The sequence below is a fragment of the Cyanistes caeruleus genome, chromosome 14 (assembly GCF_971803275.1).
Source record: "Cyanistes caeruleus chromosome 14, bCyaCae1.hap1.1, whole genome shotgun sequence".
Lineage (NCBI taxonomy): Eukaryota > Metazoa > Chordata > Aves > Passeriformes > Paridae > Cyanistes > Cyanistes caeruleus.
Window position 1 is genome coordinate 19,485,339 of NC_141714.1, and position 21,473 is coordinate 19,506,811.

Below are 21,473 nucleotides of genomic sequence, written 5' to 3' on the forward strand. Positions count from 1 at the left end.
GTGAGTTTTTAGGGCTAAAACAAAACCTAAACCTTCACTGATTTCTGTGTGCCTCCAGTGGGTCTCTGTCCAAGAGATTCACCTCAGCACGAGATCTCCTCTGGTGGAAGGAGGGCTGTGGGGAGCACATTTTGCTCATGTTTTGCTCCTGGAAGAAAAAGCTGCCCATTTATTACGACCACAAAAGTGGATCCTGCTCCACCTTCTGCTGCTTTCTTCTCTTCTTTGTTTTCCAGCCCCTCTTCATCCTCCCTTCCTCAAATTTCACCATCCCTAGAGCCAGTGTTGCTCAGTGCTTTCACCTTCATGTGTTTACATCATAAAGCCTCTCAGAGAAAAAGGTTTTCCTAAGTAGGAAGCAGAGCTCTGGTTTTATCATAATCATTAATAAAGCAATTAATTTGGTCTGTGCGCTATGAAATTTGAAGACCTTTGGTAGGTCATGCTTAGAAGTACATGTCTTTTGTATTAGTGAAGCGATAAAATTCAAATGGAAATGAGAAATGTTTTCTGCTCTTTACATGGAATGTGGAAAAAAATGTGCTAGAATTTTACTGGATTATTAAAGGAAATATGTCAGAGGGACTGTTCTTACTCTGTGCTTTTGAGTGTCAGAAAAACGTGAAATATCACATTTTTTCGAGGGAAAAAAAGTAGGCTTAAGGTATAAAAACACTGTTTATTTATGAAAAGTGTATAATTTTATCCAAGCCCAAGCCTCAGTCAGGGAAGTGTCCTGCCCCCAGTGGAGGCAGGCTGGGTGCAGCAGATAAATGCAGGGCAGGGATGGACTCTCACACCCTCCAGGCTCTGGTGCCTGGCCTTGCTTGGGGAGGGACTGGAAGGAGAGTGATGGTGTCTGGGCTTCCTATCAATTAGGATCAAAGCCACTTAGCTGGCTGAGATGTGCTTCCTCTGAATCCTCATTTTGGGTTTCTGTCATGCTTCTTTAATCTCCCACAAAGTTACATTTCCATAAAAAAAAATTTCCATTTTTCCTGCTTATTTTCGTTAAGTGGAAAGTCTCCTTAATGATGTTTTTTTGGATTCAGAAGCTCCTCATCTAGGTCAGCATTTTCAGAATGCCAGTTTCCCAGTTGTTATATCGCTACGCCTCAAATCCTTAATTCTAAACAATGAAAGTCTTGGAACAGTTCTTGCTTTCCTTTAATTTCCTTCCGAGAGCTGAATTTCTCCTCTCATCACGGTCTCCATCCCAGCTTCAACTCATTTATCAATTTATAAGTCTTGCTTCTTCCAGAATAGTTTTTTCAGATACGTATTTTTAGATGAGAGCTGTTCCATCTTTCCAAAATGATCACTTCAAGCTCAGCCACTGGAGCTGAGACATACAATATTTAAATTATTATTTATAGTACAGGAACATGTGGAGACTTTCATTAAAGATAAGGCATTAGCCTTGTGCCTTGATGAGTAAAGGCACAGTGAATGATGGTCCCTACTCTCAGCAGTTTGCACTCTGGGTGGACTTGCTGGCAGAATTTAAGGAGGAATTTAACCCAAACACGTTTTGGCATCACTCAGGGCTGAACACAGCCCCCAAGTTCTGTCAGAGTGGCCCAGCCCTGCCTGCCCCAGCTCAGGGTGCTGCTGTTTGTGTCTGACAGGCAAGAGAGACAGCAGGATGGGTGAATTGAGGAACAGGAGAGCTGAGGAACAGGATGGGTGAGCTGAGGAACAGGAGAGCTGGGAGCAGGATGGGTGAGCTCCTGTTCCTCAACAGGAGAGCTGTGAGAAGATGGGTGAAATGAGGAACAGGGGAGCTGGGAGCAAGATGGGCGAATTGAAGAACAGGAGAGCTGGGAGAAGATGGGTGAATTGAGGAACAGGGGAGCTGGGAGAAGATGGGCGAATTGAAGAACAGGAGAGCTGTGAGAAGATGGGTGAATTGAGGAACAGGAGAGCTCAGAGCTGGGAGCAGAATGGGTGAATTGAGGAACAGGGGAGCTGGGAGAAGATGGGCGAATTGAAGAACAGGAGAGCTGGGAGAAGATGGGTGAATTGAAGAACAGGGGAGCTGGGAGAAGATGGGTGAATTGAAGAACAGGGGAGCTGGGAGCCCCTGTGAGATCACAACCACCCATGGGAAATGCCAGGTGAGCACAGCTGGGCACATCTGGAGAGGAGTGCAGCAGAGTGATCCTCTGGGCTGAGCAGGGCCAGGGAGCTCCAGGGCACGATGGGGAAACACCACCTGGAGATAACAGGACACGTGTACAAACACAGCCAGACAACTGCAGATCCCAGCATTTTTCCAGTCACTGTTAGAGCCCCCTTTTCTCCAGCATGTCCCTAATTCTTTTGATTCCTCAGCTAGTACCAACTCACGATCTGTCAGGCTTCAGCACAGCCTGGTGCATTTCTGTCCTGAAAGAAACCTTTCTACTTGGATTGCCATTTATAGCTCCAATTTTTTTCACTAAGTGGTGTAAATTAGTTCTGTGTGACTTGATGGATTCTCTCCCTCCCCCTTGACACCACTGATAAAAGATCTGACCCCTTTCTGGATGTTTGTAAAACCAAACATACAAAATCTAATTTGTTTAGGGCTGAGCTTTTAATTGCTTCACCCTCACAACGTGAAACCGAATACTTTAGCAATCTTGGGGATTGATTGACTGATTTATAATAAGGGGCTTGACCCAAGAGGGGTTATCAGCCTTGGATGTAAAAGAAATCTTCTGGGATTTGTCAGGCTGTTGGTACAGACCCGTGTGGGGCAAGGATTTGGCAGGCAGCTTCTGAGCCCTGCTGTGGCTGCAGATGAAATGTCCCAGTGAAATGTTCTTACCCAGCTGCACTTCTTATCAGGGCTGAACACTGCAACAGAGAAATAAAGCTGAACAGCACTGGCCAGGCTTTGCTCTGCTCCCAGATGCCCAAAAATCAGGCTGTGCTCGCTGACCCAACAGGAGGAAGAAACCCCTGCAGGCTTGAGGGGCTTTTGGGTTTTGATTGCTGAGAATTAGGATTACAAAACAAACCCAGTGCTTATATGCAGAGTATTCCCGGTGTTAAAATACCTCTAATTAATTTAGGGCCTTTTGCCCTGGCCCACAGATCATGAGGTCTTCTGTAGCCCTGCAGAGGTAGCACTGTTTTAGCCTTCTGCATGTGCTGATTAGTATCAAGTCAGAATAATTCTTTTTTCCCCAGAGAAATCCCCTGTGTTTTACTCATAAATAAAAAAGGAAAGGAAGAAACATTCTTGATGGTATTTTTGCGATTTGACTTTGCCTTTAGAGTAGAGCTGCACACATACAGCACTTGTCGTCCCTAAAACTTACATTTTGAAAGTTCTTTGAAGATCTAAATTACAGATCTTTCATATGAAAAGTTAATGAAGGACTCTAAACAAAATAAAATAGAAATGATGACATGAAAGAGCCTTCTTATGGCTTCAATAACAAGATAAACAGTTTAATATTCCACATACTGCATTAAAAATAACAGCTGGGCTCTGAGGAGATGAATCCCCTAACTCAGCTAAGCTGGTTCCCACATCACCCGAGGACAGGCTGGTGACTGTCCCTCGCTTGTCACCTCCCTCTGGCCCCCAGAAATGCTGAAAGCAGCCAACACCTGACCAGCTTTAGCAGACACCATGAGTGCTTTAACAAACACAGAATAAAGTGCCATTACCAGCACCACTCCAGTACCCCCAAGTGATAGACACAGTCTGTATTGACAACCTCCAGTTTTAATGAGCTATTGCTGTTTCAGACCCTATTGATTGGCCTTTTTTTTCCTCTTCCTCCAATTCAGCGAGAGGAAACAAGAACCAGCATTTCATTAAAAGGAGACTTTGTCCAGTGTTTCATATTTCATGAATACTTGTGAGTGAACACATCCCATAAAATAACCAATTAATTCAGCCATGCTAAGACTCAGACTGAAAACAACACCAAAACATTAACAGAAGCCTGGGGAGACACAAGGTTTAACATTTCCTCCTGTATGAAAAGTTCCCAAACACTGTTTTCATCCACATCCCTTGATTCACTTCACTTTCTTGCTCTTGGCTCTCCTGACAGCTTCTGCTGTGTTTGTTGTTCTGGGTGAGTGTTGTACCCAGCTCAGGGTGTTCCACACACAGCCCCCGCTTTGCTGCCACTGCTTTTTGTCATTGTTGCCTTTGACAACATCACAGATTCCAGTTAAAAGTGACCAGAAGAGCAGGGGAAGGAGTAACCTGCAATAATGATTTGCAAATTGTGTTAATTTCATAGTGGGATTCTGCTTTTTGATAGGATTTAATGCGTAATGAGCTCCTGAGACGTTATTTTTGCTTCAAAGCTTTGCTGAGTACTAGATCCTATTAAATTCTTGCAGTGAACACACCAAAAAAATACTTTGAGCTAATTTTAATAATTTTTAATTGAAGGAATATTTTTATTCCAATTTGAATATTCAAGCTGTTCAAAAGTTAACACATTCTCAAAGTATTCATCAGTCTTTTCTTTCCATAAAACCTTTTTTTAGGAAGCCTGTGGCTTCTGGGGAGGGGGACAGGTTTTTTTTTTGTCTCAGATTTGTTTTTCAGACCCAGTTGAAACAAATTTAGGCATATTTTTCTATTTATTTCTTTTTAAGTGCCTGCATGCTGCAGTCTAATCTCCATTCTTTTTATTGCTGTTTTATAGTCTACCATTATTGTTTGTTTCCTTTGCGTTTTCCTAAAAGCAGAAACAAAATACAAATTTCCCTGCTAGTCCTTTTTTTGTGTGGTAGCAGGAGCTGGATTTGTGCTCGTGTGTCACGCTCAGTAACATATGTATTTTGTTGTTAGCAGCGTTGTTATTTTACATTAAATCTCAGGGATTCCAACAGAGCCTGGCATCCCAGGCTGCAAAACAACTCGCAGGAGCCCAAACAGCTTCAAAAGCTGCACACAGGAGCAAGGAATGTGTGAGTGCCCTGTTCAGGAGATGCAGAGGAGCTCAGTGCCTGGTCAGGAGATGCAGAGGAGCTCAGTGCCCTGGTCAGGAGATGCAGAGGAGCTCAGTGCCCTGATCAGGAGGAGCAGGAGATGCAGAGGAGCTCAGTGCCCTGGTCAGGAGATGCAGAGGAGCTCAGTGCCCTGGTCAGGAGGAGCAGGAGATGCAGAGGAGCTCAGTGCCTGGTCAGGAGATGCAGAGGAGCTCAGTGCCCTGGTCAGGAGATGCAGAGGAGCTCAGTGCCTGGTCAGGAGATGCAGAGGAGCTCAGTGCCTGGTCAGGAGGAGCAGGAGATGCAGAGGAGCTCAGTGCCCTGGTCAGGAGGAGCAGGAGATGCAGAGGAGCTCAGTGCCCTGATCAGGAGGAGCAGGAGATGCAGAGGAGCTCAGTGCCCTGGTCAGGAGGAGCAGGAGATGCAGAGGAGCTCAGTGCCTGGTCAGGAGGAGCAGGAGATGCAGAGGAGCTCAGTGCCCTGGTCAGGAGATGCAGAGGAGCTCAGTGCCTGGTCAGGAGATGCAGAGGAGCTCAGTGCCCTGGTCAGGAGATGCAGAGGAGCTCAGTGCCCTGGTCAGGAGATGCAGAGGAGCTCAGTGCCCTGGTCAGGAGGAGCAGGAGATGCAGAGGAGCTCAGTGCCCTGGTCAGGAGATGCAGAGGAGCTCAGTGCCTGGTCAGGAGATGCAGAGGAGCTCAGTGCCCTGGTCAGGAGGAGCAGGAGATGCAGAGGAGCTCAGTGCCCTGATCAGGAGGAGCAGGAGATGCAGAGGAGCTCAGTGCCTGATCAGGAGATGCAGAGGAGCTCAGTGCCCTGGTCAGGAGGAGCAGGAGATGCAGAGGAGCTCAGTGCCTGGTCAGGAGATGCAGAGGAGCTCAGTGCCTGGTCAGAAGGAGCAGAAGATGCAGAGGAGCTCAGTGCCCTGGTCAGGAGATGCAGAGGAGCTCAGTGCCTGGTCAGGAGGAGCAGGAGATGCAGAGGAGCTCAGTGCCCTGGTCAGGAGGAGCAGGAGATGCAGAGATGCTCAGTGCCCTGGTCAGAAGGAGCAGAAGATGCAGAGGAGCTCAGTGCCCTCCTTCAGGCCTTCCCAAGCACCTGGAGCTGGCTCCTGTAGCCTGTTGGATCCATGCTCTGGCCTTCACGCTCCCCAAACTCCCAGGTGTGGCAGGTGGAGCAGAGCCCTGCAGTTTCCCCTCCAGGCTCTGCTGGCTCTGGCTGTGCAGAGGGGCTGCAGGGAGCCCCCAGCCCAGCCCCTGACCCACTGGCCACTCCTGTGCTGAGCCCTCACTGCCTGCAGGCCCTTGGGGCTAGCGGGGGGAGCTGGGGCTCCCAGCCTGTCCTCACTGCCAGGTGAGTGCAGCCAGGCACACGGGGACACAGGTGAGGGGTGGCCTTAGCTGAGGGGACCGAGGGGCTCTGCTCTGCTGCCCGGGGCTCTGCTCAGCCAGAGGATCCTTATCCGTGCTCAATGAGTGACCCTAACGAGCCCCTCAGTCCTTCCATCTCCATTTCTAGGAATCCGAGACAGAGGGTTAAGAGCCCTGAGATGTTTGGGGTGACCTTGGGGAGGCTCTAACTACAATGCAAAGTTGCAAATGGTGAATGCAGTAAGCAGATTAGGAGTCTGGCGCTCTGGCAAATCTCAAGACCTAGTCTTATGTTGCTATTTTTCCCCTATGGCAAACTTACAGATTTCACAATGACTTTGCTGTAGCAGTGACTTGAAAATGATAGTGAGTGAGTGTTCCCTTTTAAATAATGGATTATGAGGCAAAGATTAATTTTTGCTCAATTTTCACACTAATTCAGTGCCTTGCTGCCAGCAGAAGCACAAAGAAGGACATGAATTCACAGTGGCTTTCCTTCTCAAAGCCGTCACACGCTTTTATTGGACGGGACCGTTTGCAGTGGGGTCCCATCACTCCCATCTGGTGCCCACTGAACCGTGGGCTTTGACATCTCCTGGAACATCCTTTGGTTCTTGTCAGCAGCGAGGAGCTCAGCCCCTTCCAGCCTGCTCAGTGCTGGGCTGGAGGAAAGCAGGAGGTCACAAAGCAACAACCCAGCCACAGCCACCACTCTGCAGCTGCCAGGTGCCTCTGGATTTTCAGGCCAGCTGGAAAAGCAGGGGAGAGGGAAAGAGAAGGAAACAGAGAAAGACAGACAGCTGAGAAGAGGTGAAACCAGAAATGCTATGTCCCAGAGGCATTTATCAGCCCAAATGAAATGGAAACAGCAAAAGGGAAACACTGCTTTGCTTTTCTCAAAATTGTATTTCCAGTTGAATGAGTTGAAAAGAAAATATCCTTTCCTTTCCCTGCGATTTTGAGAGATCTGTTTGCTAAGTCTGCAGGCTTAGTGGGAGAGACAAGGAGTATTTATTTTCTGTATACGTTGGTAATTTATGAGGTTGCTATAAATGCAGAGTTTATGGAAGTAAAATCAGGCCATGAAATAAAAAAGATTTTATTCAAATATCCCAGCTTATTAATTCTTTCTAATTCTTCACAGAGGAGGAGATGAGTGAGGATGCACACACAGTTTACTGAATATTAAGAGGGAGAAGATCCAGTAAAAGTAGCAAATGCAGGTATAATTTAAAAATAGAAAAAGATGAAAGATAAGTGAATTTTATTAAGGACTGAAATATAATTGAATTTTCCTTTTCCTATTTTGCCATCAAAGATGGCAGAAAGAAGTTTCCCACTGTGGGAAAGGGTCTTGCATCGCTAACAAACCTGTGCAAAGTGACTTTACCTTCCTGTGCAGCGGGGTGTGACCAAAGGGATGTAAATGCAGCTCTTATCTGTGCCACATGAAGGGGTGGAGAGGAGATTTAGAGCCTTGAGCAAGAAATAAGATGGCACAATAACTTTCACTGGGATTTAGTGCTCCACCAAGAGCAGAAATGGGGCAAACACGTCCTTGTGTATGAGAAGCATTAACTGTCTGTTCCACAGGGTGTCCATCAGTGTTCCTGGCTGTGTGATGGGTTACTGGCCTGCCTTCAACTCCAGAAATGCCCAGGAGGATGAGGGGATGGGGAAAGATCTGGAGACAGAGGTGCTGGGGTGTCCCAGAGCCCCAGGTGAAGGTGCTGCACCTGGGAGCCCCCAAAGCTCTCAGAAATCTCTTCTTTCCAATGCTTTCTGGAGCCCCCAAAGCTCTCAGAAATGTCTCTAATGCTTTCTGGAGCCCCCAAAGCTCTCAGAAATGTCTCCAATGCTTTCTGGAGCCCCCAAAGCTCTCAGAAATGTCTCCAATGCTTTCTGGAGCCCCCAAAGCTCTCAGAAATGTCTCCAATGCTTTCTGGAGCCCCCAGAGCTCTCAGAAATGTCTCCAATGCTTTCTGGCAGAGAAGAGTCAGCAAAGCATGAATCTGCAGTGTGTGCTCTCCCTGGACACTCCACACTTCCCAGGGGCTGCTTTCCCCTGATGTTTGGACCTGGAAAGGGAGAGCACATCAGGTGTGTTGGATGTGAAGATGTTTTGAATGCTGGAACAGTGTGAGGTGACACTGATCTCACAGAGCAATCATCTGCAGGCCTTCACCAAAGCAAGTCCTTGCTATCAGCTGACTTTGGAAACATGCAAGTGACCCAAGAAACAGCTGCTGTCCTGGCAGACCAGGGGCCCTGCACTGCCTTTTCCCACACTTCACCCTCCAGGTTTGTATTCTGTATTTGGCAGCTGTCTCCAGGGTCTGCCTCCCCCTCAACAGGCTCTCCATACGTGGGGAGCAGTGTGCAAACAGAGCCCACATCCCTCAGGGACTCCTTTCCTGCCTCAGTGGAGCTGCTGGAACAGCACTCACTGCCCAGCACTCACCACCCAGCTCCCTGGACTAAGCCAAGTGGGAGGACAGAAGCAAAGAGCTGTTTCCTCCAATTAAACTGGGGAAGAAATTAAACTGGAGGGGGCTCTGTAGTTGAGGCAAATGGCACAAAATGAGGAAAAGGTCACTGTGGTGGCCCTGAGTGAAGGCATCAGCCTCCTTTGCATCCCAGCATCTCCCGACCTTGCCCAGCTGAGCCCCTCCTCTCTGGGGCTGAGCTGTGATCACCTGCCCTGCAGCTCTGGAGGACTCAGGCTGGAGCTGCAGGGATGGCAGAGGAGCAGCTCTGGGGCAGGAGGGGCTGGAGGTGTGTGCTGAACCCGTGGGGCAGAGGGTTTGAAGAGCCACTGCAGTTCCTAGTCCAGTGGCACTCCTCGGGGGGCTGTGATGGCGAGATGAGACGAGCTGCACTTCACACAGGGCAGGAGTGCAGGAGCAGTGCCGCACTTAGAGGAACTTTGGTGTCTTTTTTTGGAACGCTTTTGATAGTTGAGGTGGCATCTGACCTTCTGCATTTGAGATCTGCTGGCTCAGGGATCTCCAGCTATAATATTGGCCATCAGTCCCTACTCTCATATACAGAACCAGAAGCAGGCTCAGAAGCCTCAGAGAAAGCTGGCTGCTCTGAGAAGCAATTCCCATTGTTGCATTCGCTAAAACTTCTGGGCCCCTGAGGTATACAAGGGAGTGTCTGAGTTGTAAGTATCAAAAGAAATTAATTATTCCATATTATAATTAAGTCTTTTTTAATTAGCTGAATAATTGGAATTTCTCTTGCGTTACAATGCAGGTTTTCACGTAGCCAGATAACCTGAAACTTTACAGGGGTTTACCTGAGAAATTTCTTGCATCCACAATTGTCTTTTTGTAATATAAAGCAGTAAATATGGGTTCTAAGGTGGCTGCAAGAAAGGCAGCTCTCTTTAAAAGAAGTCTGTCAAGCCAAACTTGTCCCTCAAAATGTATGTTTTGTAAAAGCCTTCAGAAAATGTTGGGTCGAACTGTTTTAGTGTTATTGTGAGGAAATCAATATTTCCCTGCAGCCTTTGCAGCCCCCAAATTGTAGCATGTTGTTTGTGCAGAAGAAGCTGAAAGTGAAACTGCCTAAAAATGAGAGTGAAGTAAACTGACTTGTTTCTATAATTTGCCCTAAAAGTCCCCGAGGTAAACAAAACAACACACTTGAGCAGTCAAAACTGCAATATTCTCCTAATGCAAACAGCTGAATTGGAGGGTGCTGCTGCCATTCTGGGAGGGGTTTTTGCTTTTCTTTCAGCCTCTGTCCTCCCTCCCTTTTTCCCATCTCCTCCTGTGCTCCCCCACGGCAGATCTGCTGGCTTTGTCCTCCAGCAGCAGCACCAAGGAAGTCGTGCAAGATCCCCCTGTGCTTGAGTGCCGAGATCAGGGAATTGCCTGCCAGTCCCACCCCTCTGGAGAGGAGAGAGCCTTCTCCCAGCGCTCTGGCACAGCAGCAGCTCCGTGTGATGGAGCCCTGAGCTGGCAGAGGTGCAAGCAGCACTCCAGGTGCTCCTGAGCCCTGCTGTGACCTCCCTCATGTGACAATGTGACATGGGCTCCAGGGCTCTGGAGGGTTGGGATCTGGCCAGGTGATGCAGGTGGAGCAGAGTTCACTGTCCTGGGCACTGTGGCTGTAGCTGGGTGTTCTCTGAAAGGAACCACGTTGATCTGGTGAGTTTGGCTGAGACAAAATTAAGAGGGAAAGTGTGGGAGACACATAGCTTGCTCACAGACACACCAGGGTGGGTGCAGCAGCTTTACAATCTCGTGTGTTCACCTGCCTCAGACAGAAAAAATGAAGCCAGTTTGTTTCTGAGAGCAGGAGGAGATCAGGAGAGCGAAGGACCAGAGGAAAGCAAATGCTGTGCTGACTGGCAAAGAGACTGCTCTCTTTGTGTTTTTTGTGCTTGACTGAAGCATCTTCACAGGATTTTTTCCCCTCTAATCTGGAAATAATTCTGATTTATTTTAAGCCTTCTATTAAGACGAGTCACGCAGCAGCGGCTGGCTGGCGGCGGCGTGCGCGCGGACGCCTGAGTGTGCTTCCAAGGGGCTGCCGCCTTCTTCAGTTGACACTGCAGTCAATTATTGTGTTTTCAATTATATATAAAAGGCAATGATGGAGGTTTTCAGCTTTTATAGCACCACAAATCACAGAGTCCTTCGCTGTGCACGCGGCATCGCTGCCACAGCACAGCAAGGGGGATCACGGCCTCCCCGGGCGGGTTCATGGAGGCAGCAGTGCCATCAGGGACCCCAAACTGCACAAGGGACACCAGGAGAGGGCAAACCCTCATGGGCAGCAGCTCCTCTGCACCGTCCTTCAGGCAGCAGCCCCTGGCTGGCAGACAGGGCTGGGCAGAGTGATTCCTGGAAGGAAGATCTGTTCTCCATGTGCTCCGCAGGGTCAGCAGCGGGGCTGTGAAGGAGCTTGTGTGGGCAAGGAAGGGTTAAGGTGAGGACATCGTCCTGAGAAGGGTCATGGCACAGGGGGTGACCCTGCAGCTCTTTGTGAGTGTTCAGTCACACAGCCCCCTGCCAGCTCGGTTACTGGGTAGATCTGGAGTGAGCAGGCTGGGGAGATGTTGGGATCTGTTTCACAGAATGATCATTTCACTGGACATTTGTACACTGTGACATCATTGTATTGCAAAGGTAGCCCTGGAAAAAAAGGGCTTGGACTGGCAGGTCAGGAGTGCTTGCCTTTGAAACCAGGCAATATAAGGAGAAACCCAATAGAGTGTGAACAATCCTCCTCAGCAGCCAGAAGATGCCACCTACCATCCAGGGATCTGAAAAGGACTCAGCACAGACAGGCTTGGTTTTGATTTTGTCATTTGGGTGTCTTTATGCACATTTAAATGCCCCAAAATGGTCTGGCGAAGGGGCAGCACTAGCACTTATCAGCTCCTTGTTTCCTTTAGGAGAAGAGATATTAGCCAAGGCATTTTTATTCAGCTCTGCTGGCAGGGAAGGGGGTGTCTGAAAGCATCACAGGCGGTGTTTCACCTGTGGCAGATTGGTGGTAACCCAGCAGTCAGGTCCAGGAGAGCGAGGCTGTGAGAGGCTGAGCGGGCAGGAGCAGAAATCAAATCATTGCCACATAGAGTGAGCAAGAACACTTGAATTCTGAGACTCCAGTGAGGAGGCAAGTGAGAAAAATAAACAGAAGCTGCCAGCTGAACTGGATATATTGACTGCAGTAAAAACTGGAGGAGGAGAAGTGACCCTGGTGACTGGGATGGAGATGTTTGGGATGGTCCAGAACACATCCTGGAGCCCTGTGCTCCTCTGCATGGTGAGGACACAGGCAAGGAGGATCCCCTCTGGTAAAGAAAGCTGTTAGTTCAGGGAGACAGGGGCCAGTGGGACAGAGAGACCACTGAGAGACTCAGTTAACTGAACTGGTTACCAGTGAAGGCTGGTTTTGAGCCTAAACTGAAAAAAGAAAAATGAAAAAAAACACTAAGATTGCTAGAAAATGGCTCCTGGTGTATCTGCTGCACTGTTGCTGTGGGATAATGACCTGGGATTCAGAATTTGCTGGATGTTAGGCATGACTGTGGGACCTGGGAATGCTGCTAACATAAACTGGGGCAGGGGTAGAAGGATGTGCCAGGAGGACTGGGAGGATTCTCTGGAGAGAAAAGGAACTTAGAGGTTCTTAGGCAAAGCAATTGGTACCAGCAATAATTGCTTTCATGGATGAGGCTCCAGAGGACAAACCAAAACCTGTGCAGGAGGAAAGGGCCCTTGACTGTCCTGCAGTTTGTGGCTCTCTGCCCACAGCAAGGCAGAGGGTATCCTGTCTGGACTGGATAAATCTTGGAAATGGCATTTGAAGTAGACATGAAATAGGGTTTGGAGGGAACTAGAGCCTGGGAGAAGATCTGGCTAGATGGAATATAAAATCCATTAGTGTCTTAATGCATAAATTGGCAGAACTGTACAACAGCAATGAAAAACAAGCTACTGGGAGCCCAAACTTTTATTAGATTCTGGTGCCTCAGTGATGACTGAAATCAGTATTCTGCAGGAGTGAGGGTGCCCAGGAGGTGCCCCAACAGGCACAAGAGTACAGGGGTCTCCTCTGGTGCAGGAGGGTCTCAGCTTTGCCCCCACACCCACAATTCAAAATGCTTACTGGAGAGTGTGCCTCAGGCTTTTTGTATTCAGCATTATGTTCAGGATAAAAAATGGGCTTTTCAACAGCCTGTTTCTTAAACAAAATAGGTGAGTTTAGATCTGACTAACTGTGCAAGGATAATACAGAAATAGAAAGACTTATAATTACCTTACCTAGAAAATGATGTTTTCCTGTAAAGGCTCCTGAAATAGTGAGAAGAGCTCGGGATGAGGGTCAGTTACCTTTCTGCAAGTATAAGCTTGAGATAAGTTGGAGTATGGGAAGATTAATGCCTTTGCTTTAATAGCAGGGCTTGATCCAAGACTGCAGAAACGCTGTAAGTAGCCAAGCGAGCCCAGAAAGCCTGGTGGATCAAGGAGTGCCAGTGCAATGACCCAGTGTGTGTAATTCCCCTGTGGGGCTGGCATTAAAGGGAAATAGAAAGATGCATCTGACTGCGGATTTTAGAGCATTAAATGCTGTAACTCTGCAAACACCACCTCTTCTTGTTAAAGTGCCAGAAATTACGGCTGCAGTAGTACAAGGAGCTAAGTGGGTTTTGGCCATAGATCTAGCAAATACAATTTTCTTTATCTCTTTAGTAGAAAAATGTTGCTAAAAGTTTGGGGTTTACAGTTCAGGAGGGGAAAAAAAATATTATTTCACTTGATTTCCTCAAGGATTTCACGAGCTCCTGTGATCTGTCACATACACATCACCCAAATGTGGGAGAAATTAGCCTGCAGGTCCAGGAAGTGTGTGACATCAGATGTGGCTCACACCTGAACTGGGTAGATTCTGGAGAGCAGGAGTGTCAGCAGAGCAGAAGATCTGGCTGTCATCCAGGAGGAAGGATTGAAAGTCAACAGACAAAAGGTTCAATTAGTGCAACAAGAGGTAAAATATTTAGGAGCAATACGAGGTACGGAAGGCCAGGCTCCTGATAAACAGAGTGTGGAATTAATTCCAAAGCTGCCCAGCCCCACTGCTCTGCCTAGCTAAGAGCACTGTACGGCACATTTAATTGTATGCAGGATTTTATTCTGATGTTCACTGGAGTGAGTCATCCTCCAGCTAAGCTTTTAGAGCAAACCAGGCAATGGGAGCAGGGTGCAGGAAAGCAGGCAGCTCAGGAAAGCTGGAGGAGCCCAGCCCGAGCTGCAGTGCTGGGCTGTCTGGACCCTCCCCATGCATGGTTTGCCTCTGTCAGCCAGGGAAAAAAGTGCCAGTTTGGCACAAAAAGAAAGATACCGTGTTCCAGGCTATTGTCTGTGCATCTCAAATCTTATTGACACCACAACTCCTTGTCAAAAAGAATGAGTATATTTAGTCTGGAAATCAGAAAAATTGGATTATCTTGTTGGAGGGAGGCCAACGGCACAACACCCCAGTCATGCTTCCTTGAAATACAATGTGTTCAATACAGCACAGGATGGTGCCTATCGAGCTGTGGGCTGGCAGCACAGCCCCTGATGTGGGTGGCTGTGAGAGTGAGAGCTGGAACAGGACACGAGGCTCCAGCAGCTCCGCGCTCCAGTGGTGCAGGGTGCTGAACACGAGTCAGATATTGCAGCCTCCTGATGTGCACTGGCCTGTGCAGCTTTAATTGCCTCTGTCAGAATGCATCCACATAAAGCAGAAATGTGCTTTACAGGTGGCTGGGGCTGGTGCAGAGCGAGGCTGGCACAAGATGTGCTCCAGTGCGTGCAGAGAGGAGCGGGAGGCAGCGGGGCAGGGCTCACCTCGCTCGCTCCACGTGGCACCAATCCCACAGGCATTGTCAGGTGTGCATCCCCACCGGCTGAGCAAACGAGCAGGAAGGATTTCATTTTGCTGAACAAGTTTTTTGCCCATCTAGTTGCAAAGCAGCAAGTGCACAGAGCAGAATGCCCACAAACCTCAGGATGTGAAGAATTTAGCTTCTAAAGGAAGCTTTAAGGAAATTAGCACAGGTGAATGGCAAAAAGTAGGATGTGGTGTTCCCATCTAAATGACTCCACAAACAGCCATGATTCTATTCCTATTGAGACCTTGACATGAAGCAAGATGTGACTCTGAGAGAGCTGGTGGTTAAAAACTTCCTTATCAGATGAATAGCAACTGAAGGGTCTCACAGATTAATGAATGAAAGGATCTGACAAATGACTGCAGGATAATCAACAAATAGCTGAGCAATTAGGGCAAAATGTTCATAGAATAGATAAAAGGCAGAAAATGGTAAATAATCAACATGAAGAATGGTGAGAAGGGGTTCAGGTAGTATATCACAGGCTCCCAGCAAAGAGCACACCTGGGGCTGTGAGTGGGATGGATCTGGCACCAGCACAAATAAAGGCATTTCCATTGTTCATTAGTTCAAGTAAGTTCTGACAATGTCAGGCAGCTTCATCAGTCACAGCCAAAGCTTTGGAAAGGAGAAAAACACTGAGCCATAAGAAAAGTTGTCTTTACTTTCCAGGTGACAGAAAGGCGTGGGTGTTAACCATCACCAGAGCTGGATCAGCACAGAAACATGGATGTGCTGTGGTGGGTAAGAGCAGCTCTTCCAGCTGTATTGTACATGAATTTTCCTGAAGCTGGGCACATGAGTGAGTGGTGTTGGGGTCTTTTTGTTGTGCCTGCTGTGTCAGTCTGCATGCAGGGTGCTGTGGGCTGTGTTTCATTCACACTGGAGCTGCCAGGGATGCTCCCTGAGACACCCAGGGCCTGGGTACCATCTGTCAGAGCCCAGCCCCAGCTGGGCAGGGAGGGTGGGCAGGGGATTTCAGCAGTTTTTCGGTGCTGGGCAGCAGCGTGGGCTGGAGCTCTCTCCTCTCCAAAGTGTCCAAGCTCCCCGGTCACCCACAGCTGGACATGTGCAGGGATGGCTTAAATCTTCATCAGCCCCACTTTCCCAGAGCCAGTCGTGCTTTGCTGTGGCTGGAAGAAAAACACCAGCTCACCCAACAGTTTGAAAGCCCTTATGTTTTATTTCCTTTTCTCTTCCCTCCATTTCGCAGTCCCATCCACTTTAATTTTAAAGTATTGTGTTGCCCCTTTCCTGAGAGGCCAGCGTGTTCTAACAAGCGGTGCAGACACAGCCATGCACTATTGTTCCTGTCACCTCTAATCACACAGCCATCACCATCACGCTAAATCCCTTCCTCTGCATTGCTCTGGATCACACCACATCCTCCCTCACCCTTCCTTTGTCTCTCCATCCTCTGCCCTCCCCAGCCGGGGCTGCAATCCCGCAGCTGAAGAGGGAAAGCTGCCTTGTGATGGTGGAGGGGCTTTTTCCTGTCAGAGGAACTCGTTTCTTGTGCCGTGAGCGAGGATCTCCGGAGAGAAAGCAAGCTAAAAACGTCTTTGAGCAGCCTCTTCTGTTCTGCCCTCCTGGTGCCGCTTGAAAATGAGAAGAAAAGGGTGTGGGGGGGTGGAAGATTAAAAAAAATAATAAAGAAAAGAGAAATAACTTTAAAAAGGAAGACTCTTCCAGAGCCCAAACAATCAGCGGGACAATAGGAGAATAGGGACAATGAGGATTGCAGCTCTGCTCCCGCCGGACGGGAAGCCCTCGGCGCTGGGCTCTGGGCTGGCCTGGGTGATGAGCTGAAAAGCTCCCTGCCCACGCTGCACACAAAGCCTGGCCACAGGGCAGAGGTGAAAGCAGCTGGGAGCCGGGTTTGGAATGTGTTCCACGCCGGGATCGTGTGGCACTGCCGAGCACGGGTGACACCGGGGCAGCAGGCCGGCCTGACCCCGGGCCCGGCCCTCGCGGCCTGTGCTGAGCCTCACTTCAACAAACCCCGCCGGAAAAACCCCTCACACCTGGCAGTGTCATCTGTCACCTCCTTCTGTCTGCTACCAAAACACTACGTGGGACAGTCAAGGGTCGTTAGCTGACGAGGCAAATCTGGCCCTTCCCTTGCTCTTTTATTTCTATTTCTATTTCTCCCGTGAGTATCCCCTGCTTGGGAGGCGGCGGCTGCTCGTAATCCTTCCTGTGGCCAGGACAGGCTTCTGTGAGAGCTTGGGAACAAATGATAACAGAATTCCCTGCAGACTCCTCATGCCAGAACTCCTTCCCTGCCCAGAGGGCCCCACAGAACCTCTGGAGTCTGGTTAATGCTGTCAGCCCATCTCTTCCCACATTTTTGGCGAGGAGGAAGGATTTGCAGGCACCAGGATGCAGGAGAATTCCATCAGCAGCCCTCAGTGAAGCTCCTGAGGGTCCCCAGCTGTGCTGCACGGGCCAGGGGCCTTTGGCTTCTGGAAAAGGGCATCTTCCTCACAGGGAAGAAAAAAGATGGATCTGCACCTCTCTATTTTTTTTTCTAGGCAAGCTAAAGAAAAGTTGAGAGAAAAAATGTATGCTTAAAACCTAAAGAGTCAAGGGTCAATTTGGTAGATTTTCTTTTGAGTTTTGAGCTTTCTGGGGCTTTTATTTATCATTATTTTATTTGGTGGTTGGATTTATTTTTCTTTTTTTTTTTCTTTTTTTTATTCTTTTGCATTAGAAATAGTGTCAGTTGTCAAACAAGACTCCAGATTGATTTGGTTTTTTTTATGTCTAGCTTTCAACATCCTCAAAGGCATCTAATTGTTCAGGACATACTGAGTATCTGCACTTACAGAAATCAAGCCTTGAGTGGAAGTCCCCTGAAAGCCAGGCACCGGGAAGCCAAGATTAGTTTTCAGAAAGTAAGTGCTTTTCATTTTTCGGTTTCTCAAGGACTCTTTCAAGGGCCAAGCAGATGGCTGGGAGATCTACAGAATGGAAACCTGCAGCTCTAACGGGGACACAGAAGTGTGTGTGGAGGGGGTTGTTTGTTTGGGGTTTCTTTTAGCTAAATTGCCTTTTTGCTTGACAGCAATTTACACTATTTATGCAGCTGGAATGCCAGTGCATTTTTTTGTGTGGACTCTCCCTTTTCAACAAAGGACTGAGAAAATTGCCACACTAATTCTAGGAGCTTCCCAGCAGCTCTGAGCCATAACCAGAAGAGCAATTTCCAACTTAAAAATACAAAGGCAAACAAGAGAAGAAAAGCAGAGTTCAGTTCGGAAGGTGGCTCCGGCGCCGTTCTCAGGGAGTTTTCATGGAGATGTGGGTACGTGTGAGGAGCAAGCTGGCCTCAGCTGGTTTTTCAGGAACACTGGGGACGGTGATGGCCTTTTGGCAGTGGTGACCTGCCTGGAAGAGCCTCCTTGTCCCCAAGGGCTGTGGCAGAGGGAGGCAATGGCAGCACAGGTGTCCCCCAGGGTCTGGCAGACCTTCCATGTGTTTGTACCTTGATAAATTTAGGTTAATATCTTGTTTTTCTGGTTTCTCCACATCACTCCCAGGATAATTCACTGGAGCCTGCCTGGACATGTTTCTGGGTGAGGAAGCTGCTGAGGAACCCGCTCACATGAGGTGCCCAGGATTCCCCAAAGGAGGCTCAGGAATCCCTGCAGAGCTCCTGCAAAGAGCCCCTGTACCCTGCTGTGGGCACACAAAACCCAGAGCTGGAGAATTAACTCCTCTCTCACCATCTGGGCTCACCAAACTGCCTCTGGCACAAAGAAATAGTGCACGGGTTCCACTGGAACAGTACACAGACACCCCCTCATGTTTGCATGTATTTGCTGTATGGCTGTCCCACACATTTTCCTTGCTAGCCTGTCATAACCATTACTAAAATACGCTTATCTCATATATGCAAATAGCAGGATATTTTTAAGATTCTTTGAAATTTCCATAATTGTGCTGTAAAAAAAAATCTCTTTGCTTATCTCACAAAGTGTTGTAACCACAGCGTTACTTTTATTGAAATCCAAAAATCACTCAGCAAAATAAGAATAGTTAGAAAACTGTCAGGTTTTTATATTTTTGAAATAGAAGGGAAAGAAAGTGAGCAAACCAGGCTTTATTATTTTAAATTAGAAACTTTAATGCTCACCAAAAAGGATATAAACTGTAAATGTATTTTAGCAGTTCCTAGAGAAAAAGAGAGAGGTTTTAATAATAACACTGTGTGCTCCTATATCATTTTCATTAGAAAAATCTTGGAGCACTTTCAGCTTATTAAAGAGTGGAATGCCTCAGAAGGCTCTCGGGAGGTACTATAGGAAAGTAAAGTAACAAATATAAATCCACATTATTCTCCATCCTGTGATTACCTGGGATTTGACCATCTTTGGGATGCTCCCTGGCACACCTGGCAGGGACAGAGCTGTGGCCCCACGGCTCCAAGATGCTCATTTTGTGTGGGACTGAGCCAACACTTGGGAGGATTTTCCCACATCTTGTGGGGACACACCAGGAGCTCTGCAGGGATTCCTGAGCCTCCTTTGGGGAATCTTGGGTACCTCACATGAGCAGGTTCCTCACCCAGGAACGTGTCCACGCAGGCTCCAGTGAATCACCCTGGGAATGATGTGGAGAGGTCAGAAAAACAAAATATTAGCCTAAAATTAGCGAGAGTCATAAAATGTTCACTGGAACAACAAAAACAGGAAGAGAGCTGTAAAGGTAGGGGGTATTCCCTGGTCTGATGAAGAAAATAATATTAAAAACTCCCTGGTGTTTAATTTCAGGAAATACAATAGACCGAGCGAGTGCCCAGAAGAGGAACAGCATGTTAACATATCTTAGATAAACAGGAGCCAAGTTGTTACCCTGACAGAAAAATGAGAGCCCATCAATGCAATGGGGGAGAGTAATAAATTAAAAACCAGATGGTTCGAAGATGTGATTGCGTCTTCAGCTTCAGCAGGAAGAAAGAAGGGGAATACATATGTATTGCAGGCAGGCCAGGAACACAAAAGCTTGGAAAAAATACAAGAACAGGAGAGCCAGGCTCATCAGAATGAAATTAATTAAAAGAGCAGGACCTCAAGTTATTTTAGGTCCCAGTGGTAGAAACACCAGAATTCCAAGCTCCATTCTTCATTTATACATAAAGTTTCCTGTTTCATCCATGCTCAAAAAAGGACCTCTTCCTTTCTGAGCTAGATAGTGAGTCAAGGCAGATGGGAATTATTCTGAGCTTGGAGAAAACAAAGAAGCACAAATTAATGGCTTACTGGCAGAAAGGCAGTTTGAAGCACTTTGCCAAAGCACATTTTATTCCTACCCTTATCCTACATAGATATTTTTTCCTTTAATTCTGTTCAGCACAGAAATGCATGACTAAGCAGAGATACATATCTGTGTTGTGCATAGGCTGGAGGGGGCATTAAAACAAGCAAAAAACAGACAAAAGGATGGGGGGGAAAGTCTGTAATGGCTGGTGCAGTGACTTTACGAACTTGCTGCATGTCATTCAGCACACAGAAAATAGAACAACCCCATCTTGCCAGCTTGAACTCTCATCCCATCGTTGCTGTGTGGGTTTATATGCATCTGCCTGCATTCTGTCACACTTATATGGACATATGTACATGCACAGCCATCTCTGAGTGCTCCACCTGCAGAAGCACTGGTTGGGTGTGGAGGAGTCCTCGTGGCCACAGGGACCTTGGCCAGAATCCCATATCCAAAATCCACTTCTGCCATAGTGGGATGTTTTGACTTGGGCTTCAGAAGTGGCAGGGTTTTACTCCAGCTTCCTTTGCAGCAGTAAAACCTTAAATCTGCAGCAAGGCTCTCCCTGCCCAGGATTATATTCAACCATTAATGTGAGAGGTCTGGAAATTGTTTAACTGTGCACATTTATCATGCATAAACAATTTAAGTTCTGATACCGATAATATTTCCATCTTAATATGGCAGAATGATGGAGGCAGAAACTCAGACTGCACTTGTGTTTGAATAGTGTTGATTCTTTCATAACTATTAACTTTCAAGACCTCAATTTGATATCCCTTGGGAACAGATTCCCTCTGTGCCTAGGGTGTTGGAAACAGGAGATCAGGAGGTGGAGGTTCAGTTCTTGTCAGGAGATTTTCAGCTGCTTTCTCAACTTCCTGTCAGCTCTCTTCCCCTTGTGTAAAATTAGGATAATGACATTTCTTCATATGACAGTAGCTTAAAGCGTTCATGTCTAAAATGCTCAGGTGGAGGGTGTTATACACTTCAGAGATTATTGTTTATTACCACGATTGCTGTTACTGATATTTCTGAGAGTTTCACTCTCACGTACATAATCAGGGCAAAATGTTATGAACATTTTGCCTGATTTTGAACTTAAAACCAATTTTGCTCTGAATTAATTCCTTTGAATAGAATTATTCCTGAACTACATCATCTGGGGACCAGCTGCTGACCCCAAGTGTTTAAGAACTACAGATAATCACTGATGAAAAGAGACAAAAATACATTTTATCTAAGAAGTATCTAATGTTGTGATAGAAACTGAAATTAAAGTATAATCCAGAGAGAGAGAGAGAGAGAGGGAGAGAGAGTATTCTTTAATTAAAATCAGCTACCTCAAAAGATGGATTTTCTCAGGAGTGAAATTTGCACTGTGCTGAAGGCTTTCCACTTAAATCCTTGATGATGCAAGGAAAAAGAATTCTCAGGGAGTAATATTGGCATTAGCAGATAGCCACATGCCACTGCACAATAAGGAAAAAAA

At 47.3% G+C, this 21,473-nt stretch overlaps 2 long non-coding RNA genes across 4 annotated transcripts; one reads left to right on the forward strand and one right to left on the reverse strand.

Moving 5' to 3' along the window:
• The first annotated feature begins 9,317 nt into the window (after positions 1–9,317).
• Positions 9,318–19,642, forward strand: LOC111928544 (uncharacterized). Of its 3 annotated transcripts, XR_015276110.1 has the most exons (5): positions 9,318–9,484; positions 15,389–15,456; positions 16,147–17,250; positions 17,487–17,613; positions 19,492–19,642. It is a non-coding gene; the product is annotated as an uncharacterized LOC111928544 (long non-coding RNA). The 3 variants fall into 3 exon arrangements; XR_002864171.2 differs by lacking the exon at positions 16,147–17,250 and having other exon boundaries at positions 9,334–9,484; XR_002864169.2 differs by lacking the exon at positions 16,147–17,250 and having other exon boundaries at positions 9,335–9,484; positions 15,389–15,460.
• LOC147650614 (uncharacterized) lies at positions 13,950–16,830 on the reverse strand. The gene is made up of 2 exons (XR_015276112.1): positions 16,741–16,830; positions 13,950–16,314 (listed from the first exon to the last, which is right to left on the reverse strand). It is a non-coding gene; the product is annotated as an uncharacterized LOC147650614 (long non-coding RNA).
• Positions 19,643–21,473: the final 1,831 nt, after the last annotated feature.